Source organism: Eptatretus burgeri, chromosome 9 (genome assembly GCF_056783735.1).
Source record: "Eptatretus burgeri isolate ZD-2024b chromosome 9, Ebu_testis_v1, whole genome shotgun sequence".
In the NCBI taxonomy this organism is placed as follows: domain Eukaryota; kingdom Metazoa; phylum Chordata; class Myxini; order Myxiniformes; family Myxinidae; genus Eptatretus; species Eptatretus burgeri.
Genome location: NC_140969.1, coordinates 15,745,001 through 15,759,674, shown reverse-complemented (window position 1 = coordinate 15,759,674; position 14,674 = coordinate 15,745,001).

The following is a 14,674-nucleotide window of genomic DNA, read 5'->3' as shown; positions in this document are numbered from 1 at the left end:
TACCCAACTCATCCACATAGTTTTGTCATAATCCAGACACAACTTTTCCCATGCTATTTATCAATTTCGGCACTATCTCTCAATGGTGAAGAATCACTTTTAAAATTCTAGTATCCGCATCTGGATCTGGATCTTCACCAACATCTAATCAGTTCGTCCTTGTCACACACCCAACCTGTGCACAAAGTTTAGTCCGAATCCGTTCACAAATTTTTGAGATATCCTGCTCACAAACGGTCAGACAAACATTCCAGAGGTGAAACCGTAACATCCGTGTACCTTCGGTGGTGGAGGTACAAATGAAAAACACGTCAGGATGGAATCAAAACATGGAATGACACTACAATCCTTTTAATGATTTCCATCACGACATATTTTGACATTTTCCCTCTAAATTCCACAATAAATTAAAATACACAATCATATCAACCCACACTACAAATGTACAACTTCCTCCCATGTGACATCTTTCAGTGGAAATGTATAATTGTTACTATTGCCACATTGTCACCAATGACAAAAATGTCAAAAGATATCGTGATGGCAATTGGTAAAAGGAGTGTGGTTTCGTATAATGGTGCTATTCCTTACTTGTTATTCCATGGTTTCTTGTTTTTTGGAATCCCATCCAGAGATTTTTTCCTTTGTTTTTTGATCCTCGTGGAGGATCTCCAAGTCTTACTCACGTTGTTGTTCTTGCGGACTTTTTTGTTTCACAGCCTACAGTTTTCAACGAAACTTCCTGAAACTTGGCATATATAAGTAAAAATACCCTGCGCAGACAGTAACCATCTCCGATTTTGAAAATTCCTCCTAGAAAAAAAGTTATGATGTCAAAATATCTCCGCTAATGGAAATCGCCTAAAACATTATCTCTGAAATGAGGCAAGATTTTTGAATTCTGTTTGCGGGAATCGAACAGGGCATTAGCAGAGATGAATTACCGCACATATGATACATCACTATGACGTCATATCAATTTTATGACGTCATTCCTATTTTTTGACTTTTTGTTTCACAACCCAGAGTTTTCATCGGATCTTCGTGAAACTTGCCATGTATATGCAGAAAGCCCACGCGCAGGCAGTAACCATCTCCGATTTTGGAAATTCTTCCGAGAAAAAAAGTTGACGTCATAATATCGCCGCTAATGGAAATCGCCTATACCATTATCTCCGAAACGAGGCAAGCTGTTTGAATTTTGTTTGCGGGAATCAAGCCAGGCATTAGCACAGCTAATTTATCGCAAACCTGATGCATCACAATGACGTCATATTCGTTTTTATGACGTCATCATAAAGAGGACGAGGATCTTAGCTCATTTGAGCTTGTTTCTGCTTTTTCGGGGGTTGGGGATGGGGGAAGAATCATGCATTAAATTGGAAATCATGTGTTGAAGTATTTCGGTTCATGCATGTATTATATTACTGCAATTAAAATGTGCATGAGATATCAGTAATGCAGATAAAACTGTTGCATCTAATACAGTATGTGTGGATGTATTTAATATGATTTGGAGTCTGACCTTAGGAGCATGTTGGCAAGGTTAAAATACCCAAGAGACAATGTCACTTCCTCCCATTAGAATCATTGTAATCGCTTCCACCATTTTGGTGGTAGGTTCCTATTCTTCTTCTTCTTTAAAGACTGCAATTATTCCCACCTTCTTGTGGGGTTGGCCGGGGGAAGCTTGGCCCAAGTCTTTTACAAACTGGCTGGCCAGGTTCAGGCAGGAATTTGAAATTTGTCCAGGATGCCGACAATAGCTTGCTCACACTTCATCAAGGAAACCTTGGGCTCTTTAATGTCCACCAGCTTTTTTTTTTCTTTTTTTTTGTATACCTTGGTCGAGGCTCGTATGAGAGCTAACACACAACTCACAGCAAGGAGGCATGAGACAAGAGGGGCGGGAGTGGAAGGGACAAAACAGTGGGGAACAGACACATTAGGTGAACTGTGGAAGGGAGAGGGATGGGGATGGGATGGGGAACGTGGCGAAGAGAAGATGGACATTACAGGGACTTTCGGGAAGGAAAGCAGGAGAATTAAAGGAAGTGGGCTTGGGTGGATTATCGGGGGTAGAAAAGATCGAGGATTTGGATGGGGGAAGATAAGAGGTGGTGGTGAACAGCTGTTTTGAAAGCCTGGAGGGAAGAATGGGAAAGAATAGAGTGAGGAAGTTTATTCCAAAAGCGGGAAAAAAGAGGAATGAAAGAGTGAAGATGAGCAGTGATTCGTGATTTTGGTAGTTTTACCAGAAGGGGGTTGTTGGCGGACCTTGAGCGCCCTGTGGAAATGTGGTGGGGACAAATCGCAGAGAGAGCAGGGGGGCAAGGCTGGAGAGGAGTCGGTAGAAGACAGAAAGACCACCGACCAACCTGCGGTGATTGAGTGAGAGGCCCAAAGACTCAGCTTCATTGCGGGAGATGCCGATGATCTTAAATGCCCTGGTTTCGACAGCGTGAAGCCGAGAAAGGTGGGAGGCAGGAGCACCAGCCCAGAGAGGAGAGCAGTACTCCATCAGGCTACGGACAAAAGCTTTGTAAGTGGTCAGGAGCTCAAGAGGGCCGAGGAAGGACTTTGCACGACGGAGGATTCCCAGTCGGCGACTGGCTTTTGAGGCGAGGTTGGAAATGTGACTTTCCCAGGAAAGGTCATGGTAGATAGTGAGACCCAGAAGCTTGAAAGAAAAGACTTCTTCCAGAGGATTGTTGAGAAAGTGGATGGGGGGGTTTTGTAAACGGTCCTTTCGAAGAGACATAGTGAGAGTGTGAGATTTGTCTGGATTGAAAGACATGTTCCACGTGTTGGACCAGTTTGTGATTTTATCCAGATCTGCAGGGAGCGAAGAAGCTGCTGCTTGCCGGTCTGAGGGATGACAGATGGTACGGCAGAGGGTGGAGTCGTCGGCAAAGAGAAATAGAGGATTTTCCAGAGAGTCCGAGAGATCATTGATGAAAACCAGAAAAAGAACAGGGCCCAGAACGCTACCTTGAGGAACTCCAGCCTGCACAGGAAGAGGGGATGAAAGAACTCCATTTAGGGCCACACGTTGATGATGTCGATGCCGATGCCGATGATGATGCATTTAGCTGATGCCGATGGCAGACGGGACACCCAGTTTAATGCTCATCTGAGGGACGGCACATCCATTGATGAATCGGCTTGCGTGTGAAACACCGGGATCACAGTTTATAGCTGGGTTGGGATTCGAACCCAGGCTCGACAGCTTATTCGAGTTAGAGCGAGCGTGCTTCCCTCTTGGTGATCCTGCCGTGATGTGGCGATTCATTGCTTTGTTATTGTAACAACTGACAACATTTATTACTCATTGTAATCATCCAATTTATTTTGCTTTCCGAACTCTGGAGATGTTATCAGCACTCCACTCAAGGAAGTACTTCAACGAAACGGTGAAAGAAACTTTAAAAAATGAAACATTTAATTTTACCTCCGCCACCGAAGGTGGAGGAGGTAATGTTTTCACCCCTTTCTGTTTGTCTGTTTGTTTGTTAATTGCCGGAATCCTTCGGATTTCGGCAATTATGTTGGTCGGTTGTGTGTCATTCTGTGTGTCTGTCTGTCTGTCTGTTTGTTTGTTTGTGTGTGTGTGTTTACCCTGTAGCAGCCACACCATTTCAGCGATCATGACCAAACTGGGTACAGACGTCGGCCATGGTCCAACTTAGACACTTGTCGTTTTTGGTGAATCGAGGTCAAAGATCAAGGTCAAGGTCAAGGTCACCGGAAAACCGAAATTCTTATTTTCGGAATAACGTCTGCGAAAATGGTCGTATCGACTTCAAACCAAATCCAAAATGTGTATCTTCCAATTCTGTATCCAACCATATGTCTCATTGGGTTGTCACACCAACACCCTTCTTCGCGTTCGGGGGTCGAATGTCAGGGGGGTTGGGTCAAAAATTTCAAATAGCGATAAAAACGCCATTTCAAGTCCGATTGACTTCCAAGTTATGATCATGACCAAACTAAGTGCTATAACTCATTAAACAGTAGCACTATCGACTTATAAGAACCAAATTGATTTCCAGGTTTTTTGTTTTTCCAGAGATCATGGAGATATGACAAAGTTATTCTGGCAATTCCTTGCTCAACGGGCAATTTCATTTGTTTGTTTGTCACGTTACTCTCTGAGCTCCCAAGGTTAATGTCGACAAAACTTTGTAGGATCACAATTTTTACCATCATACTAGTCATTTTCTCACAATTCAAAACGTATAACACATGAGCCACCACCACCTGTCGTGGAAAGGGGTTGAAGTCTGGAGGGAGGGGTGGGGTGGGAGAAGGGATGAGGTGGGAGTTTGGAGGGGTGGGGTGGGAGGAGGTGGGAGAAGGGAAGGGGTGGGAGGAGGTGGGAGAAGGGAAGGGGTGGGTGGGAGTCTGCAGGGAGGGGGTGGGAGGAGGCAGGGGATGTGGTGGGATGAGGGAGGGGAAGGGGTGAGAGGAGGGACCCAGCATTGGCCTGCAATGCCAGGTTCCTTTACTATATTGTACATAATATATTGAACCCACTCCTCCCCCTCCCCTTCGCAGCAAAGGAGAAGAAATGGGGGTAGGGGTTGGGATTGACAAATCCTCAAAGGGGATCAGGAAGGTTTTCAAATACCTTTTTAACGTCGCTCAAACTCTTGTATGGAGTTGATCTGTTTAATAATACATAATGTTATGGGACAATATTAATCACATGATTTTCCCCCTCGTGGTCTGATCTGAAAGTTTTGTGCAAACGTGTGCTGTTTATCATTTGCTACTTCTGCCACTAATGGACTCTGCATCAACAAGATCAGACCTGCCATGTTTTCGAGATATGACATTAGCTCAGCTTGTCGATACGTCTCTCTCGCTGATCCTCCTTGCTGCACCTGAAAAATGCTCTCATACGATACACACTGTAAGGTACGCCCCGAGTCTTTTTCTTTAGCACTCATTCGCTGCATAGATCCATCTACGCATTCATTTTCAGCTCATTATTTTTGCTCTTCCCCTGGTCAATTTATCTCACCGTCTGCCATCCAATCGGTGCACAAATGGTGTCTTGTGCTTTAATGTCTCTCCTACTTTGGTTTGAAATGATCACATAAAGTTGAGATGGATCAGTAAACAACAAGCCAACCACCAGCTATTTGGTCATGCAGTTTAGCTTTTTGATATAACTGCCTTTGAACAAAAGTAACCAGCCACTGAACTCGAGACAATTTAACAAGAAGTGGCTGTACTTCGGCTTTTTTGCTATGATCATGTATACCTTGTTTGGTTGTTATTTTGTCAGCTTTCAGAGATCTTGGCCTCACGGTGGAGCTTGTAGATAAATCACGTGCACAAAAAATATATATATATATATATATGAGACGACGTCATTGTACTATTATACGAATTACATGAGCATCAGGAGAGATAACAAATAGCGGACAAATCAACATCGTATATGGAATATTGGGATTTGATCTGCACATCCCAGCATCATGAACTATGGATTCGGAAAGGGTTATTACTACATTGGCAGAGCCAATTACTGTTATTCCTGAGCCGAATGTTGGCTTAACAGTCAAGGTGGCTGGCTTAAAATTGTAGGGTCTTGAGTTTGAGCCCCTGTGGTTTTTACCGTTGAAATGACAACAGGTGGGTTGACTCAGCCTGTCATCCTTCTAAGGTCGGCAAGACGAGTACCAGCTTACTGCTAACAGGGGCACTTCATCACCAGCACAGCCATGCTTCAAGGAATAATGCAACCAGCAGCCATAGACCACATAGGAAACAACAACAGCAGCAAAAACTGTTACAACTAAAGGTTAGACAGCATGTCATACACGAGAACAGCATTCGGTAGAGCCATACCTCCACCAAGCTGAACAGCTTGCATTTTGCATCCCAATGATGGGTCGGATCTGCATCGAGACCTGAACTAATCTCGAATCAGTTTGTTCTTGTCAAATAACCAAGTCATACACCAAGTTTCGTCTAAATCCGTCCATAACTTTTTGAGATATCCTGCTCAGACAGAGACAGACAGACAAACACACAGACAGAAGGGGATGAAAACATAACATCTGTCCAACTTCGGTGGTGGAGATAAAGACAAGCAATTCCAATGCAACATGGTTTCAACAATTTTAGGACGCTATTGTCTGCTGCTATACCCTGTCCAACATTTGGCGTTTCGAGTTGACTAATTGACCAAACTCGCAGCAAGCTGTTCACCACCATCAGATCATCCCCAATCCAAAAACCATGATCTTTTCGACTCTCATTAACTCCCCACCCCAATCCCTCCTCCTTCCAAATTTACAGTTTACCCTCCTGAGAGTATCCTCTTCTGCCCCTCATTCATCCCTTGCACCCATTGTTTGTCCAATTCTACCTCTGTCTTGGCCTTCAACTCTGCTGTTGGTGTTTCTCTCCCCTCTCTGCTGTTCCTTTCGTCCTGTTGCATCCAGATCCATAGTGTATGAGTACATACTCTTCCATGAGCCTCGACTATGTATACAAAAAAGTGTGAGCATTGTGATGGGATGATGGCACTGGTATGATGATTATGTTCTTTGTATCCTTCGTTTGCGGTCTTACATGATCTGATAAGTTCCATGACTTGTGAACAGGTGCTACAAATACAATGTATTCATCCAGTCAAGATGGTTTGCCATTGCCTTCCCAGGAGTTTCCAGGAATTCATTTGGTCAGGATTATCCCACTTATTACTCTCATTAGACACAATGAGATGTTTTTACTGTATGCACATGAGTGCTGGTAGATGAGAAAGCTGGCTTATTCTTTCCACTGAAAGAACAATTGCTCTCTGTGATGTAATTACAATGCTCTGCATGTGGAGCATCACAGAATGTTTACGGTCTGTTTATAGTCCGTCGATAATCAAAGGGATAACTCAAAGGCGATTTTACAACCTCTGAGTTGCTGGAAGATATGCTTCTGTTTGACATCACTACATTGGCAGAGTATTCATAATCATATGCTGACATGCTGAGAACATTGGAAAAGCAGATTTTGAAGACCAAAAAGAAAACACATCACCTGATGCTTGTGCCAGGGAGCTCCAGTGACTGGACCCTTAATCCACTGGTGGTTTTTCTGTGATATCCTGGTGAAAGCAAAATTGCTTTTGGAGAAAACTTTGGCAACAAGATGTCTTATTTTGGAGGATATTCTCCCACAGTCTTTGCATTTGTAGAATAAACAGTCAGATTGTTTTTGAAAAAAAATATATATATATATATATATATATATATATATATATATATATATATATATATATATATATATATATAGCAACAGGTGGGGAAAGATGCCCCTGATGAGGGACACCTCCTTCTCTCCAAACCCCCACCCCTCTCTCTCTCCCCCCCTCCCCACATCCCTCCCTCTCCCTCTCTCTTCCACCCCTTACCCCTCTCCTTCCCCACATAATATTCCCATCAGCGAAGTGACGGGTGGTATTTGCTTGTACATAATAAAAGGCAAACAATTAAAAGATTTGTTTAAACCTTTTTGAAATAACTAATTTTGATGATCAACTCTAAATTCCATGATTTGAAAAGTAAAAGATTTCATTTCTCTAGTTCATAATTTATTACGACCATAAATATTGACCCTTTTTAGTTGTTTTTTTTTAGTACTGCTGGATCATGAGTCGATCATCTTTATTATTTGTTCCATGAAGCTTCACTTCGAGCCGAGAGTAGTTGGAAAGTGAATGAGAATATGAATAATAAATGTGATAGAAGACGATGTGCGTTTAAAGTTGTAAGCGTGCTCATTTATCACGTTTGCGCTTACCTCGAACACCAGGAACATATGGAATACGTATCTCGATAAATTATTGGACAAGAGACGTTTGATATTACACCGAGTAAAATATTTTTTTATAAATGAAGTGGAGGGAGTGTAATGATTCAGGTGAGACATGAAGATCAGGTGGGTACTTACAAGACATTTTCTTAGAAAATGTTTCCACATTGGTTTCATTTAACCAAGCAGGGAGTTTATCGTGAACGGTGATCACAACTGTTTACCCTCATGTGATTACATGGCACACAGAGGTCTTGATGAGATTATTTATCTCCATTATAAAGCAGGAGTGTCCATCTGTTCCTCCAAACCCGAACTACTCCCTCAGTTTTGGACTTCGCAAATTCACTTTCTGTGAAACGTTTTGGGGTCCCAGCCGGCATCCTCAGGTGGGTGGGAGTTTTCATAAATACCGATCGATACAATATTATGATTTTGAGTTTCGATCCGTGCGAAGCTGCTCTCGAACCGGAGAGAACGACGTTTCTCTTCGTTTGCCTCACGAGTATTTGTAACATTGCATTTTGTTATGTAAATGGTAAAGTAATAATTTGTTGTTAGAATGAAAATAGAGAGATTGAGTTTGAAGGAGAATCAAAAAATAACGTGAGGGGTTCCACCCCACGCCATTTGCAGATTCGCCATGACATCATTGAAATACTTCCTTTATTTCACGATTGTTTGTAATACAGTATTTTGTTAAATTAATGGTATAGTATTAATTTGTGATTGGAATAATTCTGTTTGAATAAAAAATATATATAGAGACGTTGAGTTTAAAGCAGAGAAAGAGGGGAGTTGGTTGAGGTGTAGCGACCTTGTTGTACCTGGCGCGGTCGACGGACCGGAGCAGCCCAATCGCTTAGGAAGGGGTTGGGAGGAAAACGGAGGATGTCTTCCGTGTGGTTGTGGGAGTGGCAGTGGGAGGTGCAAATGCAGTGCGGCATGATGTAAGAGGAAGGTGTGAGAGGTGTGAATCACTCATGCCCTCTCAGCTTTTGCATCCTCAGTGGATGAGACGGAGATGGGAGAAAAAGATGCATGAGAGAAAGGCTTAACGGAGATGTGTGAGAGGTCTGTAAGTGTGAATATTGGCTGCTGAATGCAGCTGAAACTGAGCGAGCACCGATGACCCGGGGGAGGGGGGGTGATCCCGACCCGTCCTGGCAAGAGCTCGCTCCACCCCACTTGCCTCGCTTGTCTGCTCCGCCCTCTCTGCTCGGTGAGATTCCGCTCGAAATCTGGCGGAGGAGAGATCTTGAACAACCACCTCGTGGAGCCAAGACGAAGGAGAGTGTGAGTGAGCTGCGTTGATCCCTTTTTTTCGAGCCTGAGTGAGGGAGGAGCCAAAAATCGGATCTAATGATCCTGTAGGCGTTCCTGAGCTCCCCCATTGGTGAATAGCAGTCACCCCACGCCGTGGCCATGCCCCATCAGGTTTCAGAATCGAAAATGGCTCGAGTTGCGCTTGAGCTTGGTGGACACACGATGAAGCTCCGTAATCAGCATTGGTTGAGGATCTTCAGGAGCACTTTCCAGCCCCAAACGTGTGCTGGATTCCATCTGATCTTGGTTATTGGGGGAAACCCCAGAGCTACCCGCACATCGTTGAATGAACCCCAGCGCACATTTGCGCTTCGAGTTGCATGCCGAAACACCCCGGCTCTTAATGTCTTTGTTCCTCCTCTTCAAGGAGCATTCAAGTCTCTTTGAGGTCACTCCAATGTAGTGGGCTGCGCGGTTGCTGCAATTTATTTCATAAATGACAGATGATTTGTCCTCCCGATTCAGTCGCTCTTTTGGTTGATGATCCTGCCTCAGGTCTATGTGCAATGCCGACTTCCAACGGGATGAACAGGCGAGCGGTAGCTTCTGATACGTTGGTCACGTATGGAAGGGTGCACCAGAACTTTGGTTTGGGTTGTGTAGACTCGCCGTTTACCCTCCTCTGCATACACCTGTTCACAAAACTGTTGGGGTAACCATTTGAACGGATCACCTTTTGTAGAAAGTTCTTTTCTTATTGTTTGGCTTCCAAATTAATACAGTGTGTTTCGACCCGTCGGAAAAGGGTTCGCAGGCAACCCCCTTAAACTCGCACAGAGCCCGATTTTTCTAATGTCATGAACAAACTTTGGTGCGTCATGGGTGATGAAAGTTGTCGTTAAGTTTCATCGGATTTGTGTGTATCTTTTTCTGAGAAAAAAGCAAATAACTCTTTAGGAGTGGGGGGGGCAACCCATTCCCTTCCCCATAAACTGCCTCTGTAGACCCCTTCAGACCCCGTTGTTTTTTATGCCATCATGGGTGATGAAGGTTATGGTCACATTTCATTGAAATCGTGTGTGTCGTCTTTGAGAAGTTGCAAGTATTTGTGGACGGACGGACGGACGGATGGACGGATGACGTGTCATCCCATAAGCTCCCCGGAGCTACTTTCCAGGTGAGCTGAAAACCCTCCCTCGGAAAATTATTACAAACGAGCTACATTTGGAAGCTGTCTGAGGCTCAACGATGATCCTGAAGAGAGGGATTCCGGCAGATGTGATGCCCAGTTTTTCTTCCATCTGAGAGACGACACGCACAGTGATGAATCACCCGGACTTTGAAACACTGGGAGGACAGTTTAGAGTTGGTTTGGGATTCGAAACTCGGCTACACAAAGTGAGCATGCATACCTCTCGGCTTTCCTGCCGTGATGTGGCGATTCCTTACTTGAGAACGGAAAAAAAAATTCTCATTGTGATCATCCAATTTATTTTGCCTCCTTACCTCCAGTGTAGAACCACGGTATCACAATTGAAAGTTGAAGAACGTGCCAAGTGGCTTTACCACGCAATGCACAAAACGTTTGAAGAAACTTTTAAAAGCGTAACGTTTAATCTCTATTTGTATATATCTATGCCGAAGTGACGGGTTGTATAACATCATCAAAAACAGGAAATGTCATGTAAAATAAAATTTTCAATTTTCAGCGAGGCAGCCACCGCCTGTTGCACCGCAGAACAACACGTGGCCAATGCAAGCGAGTAGACCTGATCTACATGCAGTATTCAGTGACAGTGTAGATATTGTAGACCGCTGATTTGAGCACTCCAACCAAACGATTGATAAGAAATGGCGCCCTTGGCATACAATTGACATTCACCGACTGTCATATTAAACATACAACTCCCGGAGATGCCCGAAATGTCAAATATGTCCGAATTGGACAATTAACACTTTTGTCGGAGTCGGAACTGTGTGGAAGTTCGATTCTGGAGCTTAAATTTTGTAATTCTGCTTGGTTTCAAAGATACTCGTGATGATCGCATGTGTGGAAATGAAATAAAGCAATGAACCCTGACGTCTCCAGGCATTTATGAGCATCGCAATGTACCCAGCGATTTGTAGCTTTGGTTCGTATTCGATAATATGAGTGAGAAAAGTGATGAAAAAAAAACTATCGTGAAAAAATCGTTGCGGCCTGTTCCAAGTCAAGGCATGGTTGAGCAGACCAAAAAACATGGCGGTTTCATTCCCCAGCGAGGTTTCCCAGGAAACTCCGTCAGACCCCAGAGAGCGAGGTGGCCGAGGATCACCTGATAAAGGATATAATTTAATAAGGGTGTTAATTATCTTCAAAAGGGGTGTTTTAATTTAACCAAACACCCAATTTTCACTCTTGCACTTCCTTGGGGTTTGCTTCGTAAGCATGCAAAGTTTCAGGCCGCTAGGTTTTATAGTTTTGGAGTTATGGAGGAGACACATTGACACACGTTGACCTTTATTAGTATCGATAACTACCATGGCATGTGAATACCGTATACGAATAAAAAATAACCAAGCATTACTCCCACCTATTTCCAGCAGGACAATCCATTACATCTTGGGAGCAACACAAGGATAGTCTGATGTGGAAACATCATGTGGGATATGACAGCTCCGCCGACCATGCCTACCTAGCCGTACAGGAAGGATGATACTTCCTTTTTACTCGATCCAGTGAAGCTTTCAACGCACCCTGCTTGGCTCTCCTCTTGGCTCTGCTGACCTTGATCCAAAGTCTTGCCACTGAAAAACGGCCATCACGACTCGAAAACGCATGTTGAAGCAGAATGCACACATGGCTGACCCCCAGCTCTCATGCATTGCAGTTGAAATGAATTGTGAGTAACTGAGATTAAAAAAAAAATACAATTGCCTTATTAAGTTAGTGAACTGCACCAAGTAATTGTACCATGACTTGCTATTTCAGAAACAGCTGTCGCATGCTTTCTCATCGATCAGCTATGGTAGAACTTTTTGATAACGCTTAGATGTGTAAATTAAATAGATTGTCAGTTTGTGGGTCACATTATGCCTCCTGAGACCCTTTTTAAGATTACAGGTTTATTTGAAGGTGCTCGGCAGAACATTCTTCTCAAGACGTAATAATACACAGCCTGATCACATGTACACCCTGAGTCCTTGCTCTTAAAAAGGCAACATTGCATAACCCCACAACATTGCCTCAAACCAATTTCCTGCATAAACAGATTGCAAGCAAAGCAAGTGCAACTTACGACGGCATATTGTGGTACGAAAGGTTGTCGTTTAATATGTAACTGAAGGCAGCAGGATTAAGGATTCTTGATTCTAAGACATGACAACCGATCTGGTTTTGTGGAAATGAATGTTGTGTTGTTGTTGTTCGTCTTTCGGCTGCTCCCGTTAGGGGTCGCCACAGCGGATCATCTGTTATGATCCGCATACTGATTTGGCATAGGTTTTACGCCGGATGCCCTTCCTGACGCCACCCTGGTCGCCTCTTACGACACAGGGATAAGGATTGGGTTTCGCCATGATTCCGGGCTGCCCTACACCCTCTCATAGTGCGGCCAAGCGCAGGGCTCCCGTCCTCAAGCGATCCTCCAACCCAAGCCTCCGAGTAGCCGGATTACAGGTGCACGCCACTACGCCCGGTATTTTTGTGGAAATGAATGACTGTCGAATTGGTAATAAAACCCAGACAGCTCACTCATGACCTTCTGGGAGTAGAGGGCATCATTTGTATTCTGTGCTGGTCCAATTTACTGGAGGTGCGAGTCAATACGTTGTGGTTGGCTCTTAAATGTTTTTTGTTTGTTTGTTTTTTTGCATCCAAAGGCAAGACCAATGGTCGGCAACATTGGGGACGCGTGCCATGAGCGGCATGCAAGATGATATTGAGGGGTACGTGAAATAAAACTCTTAACGGCAAAGAAACTAAGTTGAAAAAAAAACTCCCAACAAAAACTGTTTGACTGCTCTGTCAATCTCAATTCTTCTTCTTCTTCTTTAACAGCCATTATTAACCCACCTTTTCTTGTGGGGTTGTCCAGGGGAAGATTGGCCCAAGTCTTCACGACTGGCTGGCCAGGCCTGATGTTCGACTAGTTCGGGCAGGAATTTGGAATTTGGCCATGGTGCCAGCAATAGCTCCCCTATGCTACACGAAGGACAACGTGAGATCTTTAACTTCCACCAACGAATGCTGCCAGATGGGACACCCATTTCACGTCCATCTGAGGAACAGCACTCGTATTGATGAATCGCCCTGCCTGTGAAACACCAGGATTACAGTTTATAGCTGAGATAGGAATCGAACCCAGGTTAGACAGTTTAGAGACAAGTGTGCCAACTTCTTGGGTATCCTGCCAGCCCACTCTGTCAATCCCTAACATTAAAAGAAGAGCTTTCATTGTGGAGCAGAGCCTAAATTATACTACCCAATGAAAGCTCTTTGACGTAGAAATGAAAACGATTCGATTGGTTTATTTAATACATCACGTTTAGTCAGTCCAAGCAATCTTGATTTGCAGGAAATCTCACGATAAAGTGCAACTGATCACATTTTCTTTGGACAAAATGGCGGTTCCAAAGAAAGCAAAATTAGACGCTCGCTCATTTCAGCCCTCTTGGAGAGACAAATACGGATTTGTTCAATATAGAGACCGTGCAGTTTGTACTCTGTTGTGAGAGCGTTGTTTGCCGCAAGTTTCCAATGACATTTTCAGACAAAGCATGAGAAACACTTCAAGGATGAGGCGGACAGGACTAAGTCAATCAAGAGGGCCATAGCGACGTACGAAAAGCAAAGCAGTGTCTTTACTTACGTCTGTGCCGGTAAAAATGAAGCCACAGAGGGAAAGTTACAAAATCCTACAATGTGTTGCAAAACATGGAAAGCCATTTACAGATGAGGAAACATATAAAAGAGGCTTTTCTCAATTGTTCAGATGTTTTATTCAATAGTTTCCCAATAAGGACACAATCATCTCCAGAATTCTCCATTTTGCAGGACGATAGTGATTGTAAATGGAACAGCATTTGTCATTATGCCTGGTGTTTGCTTAATGGCTCGAGTGGTGGGCTTGGGATCCAAGGGTCCTGAGTTCTAAATCCTGCTCGGCTGTTGAATCAATACCAGGTGAGGTTGACCTCAGCCTTTCATCCTTCCGAGGTCGGCAAAATGAGTGCCAGCTTGCTGGTATCATGTGTCAGAGTGGCTACCCGTCCAGGATTGTGCCCAATAGCCAAGGAGACTGCTTAGGCAGCACCAACGCTCTGCACAGCGTATGGTCCTATACTAATCAGTAATGGATGGATGGATTTGTCATTTGCTGCCGCCTATTTTGAATAGAAGATGTGGCCAATCAAATGCAATGAGATTTTGGATATGATTTTAAATTTTCAAGCAGCATCGAGGGAAACTGCCCGAAGGCTGACAGAACCCTTGTCACGACATGAAAAACTATCAAAAACTTCAATTGGACATTTTTTTTTGTGAAAGAGGTATTTTTTGCTATTAACGGGTAATACAATTGGGAGGCTGTTGAGGTATGTATTA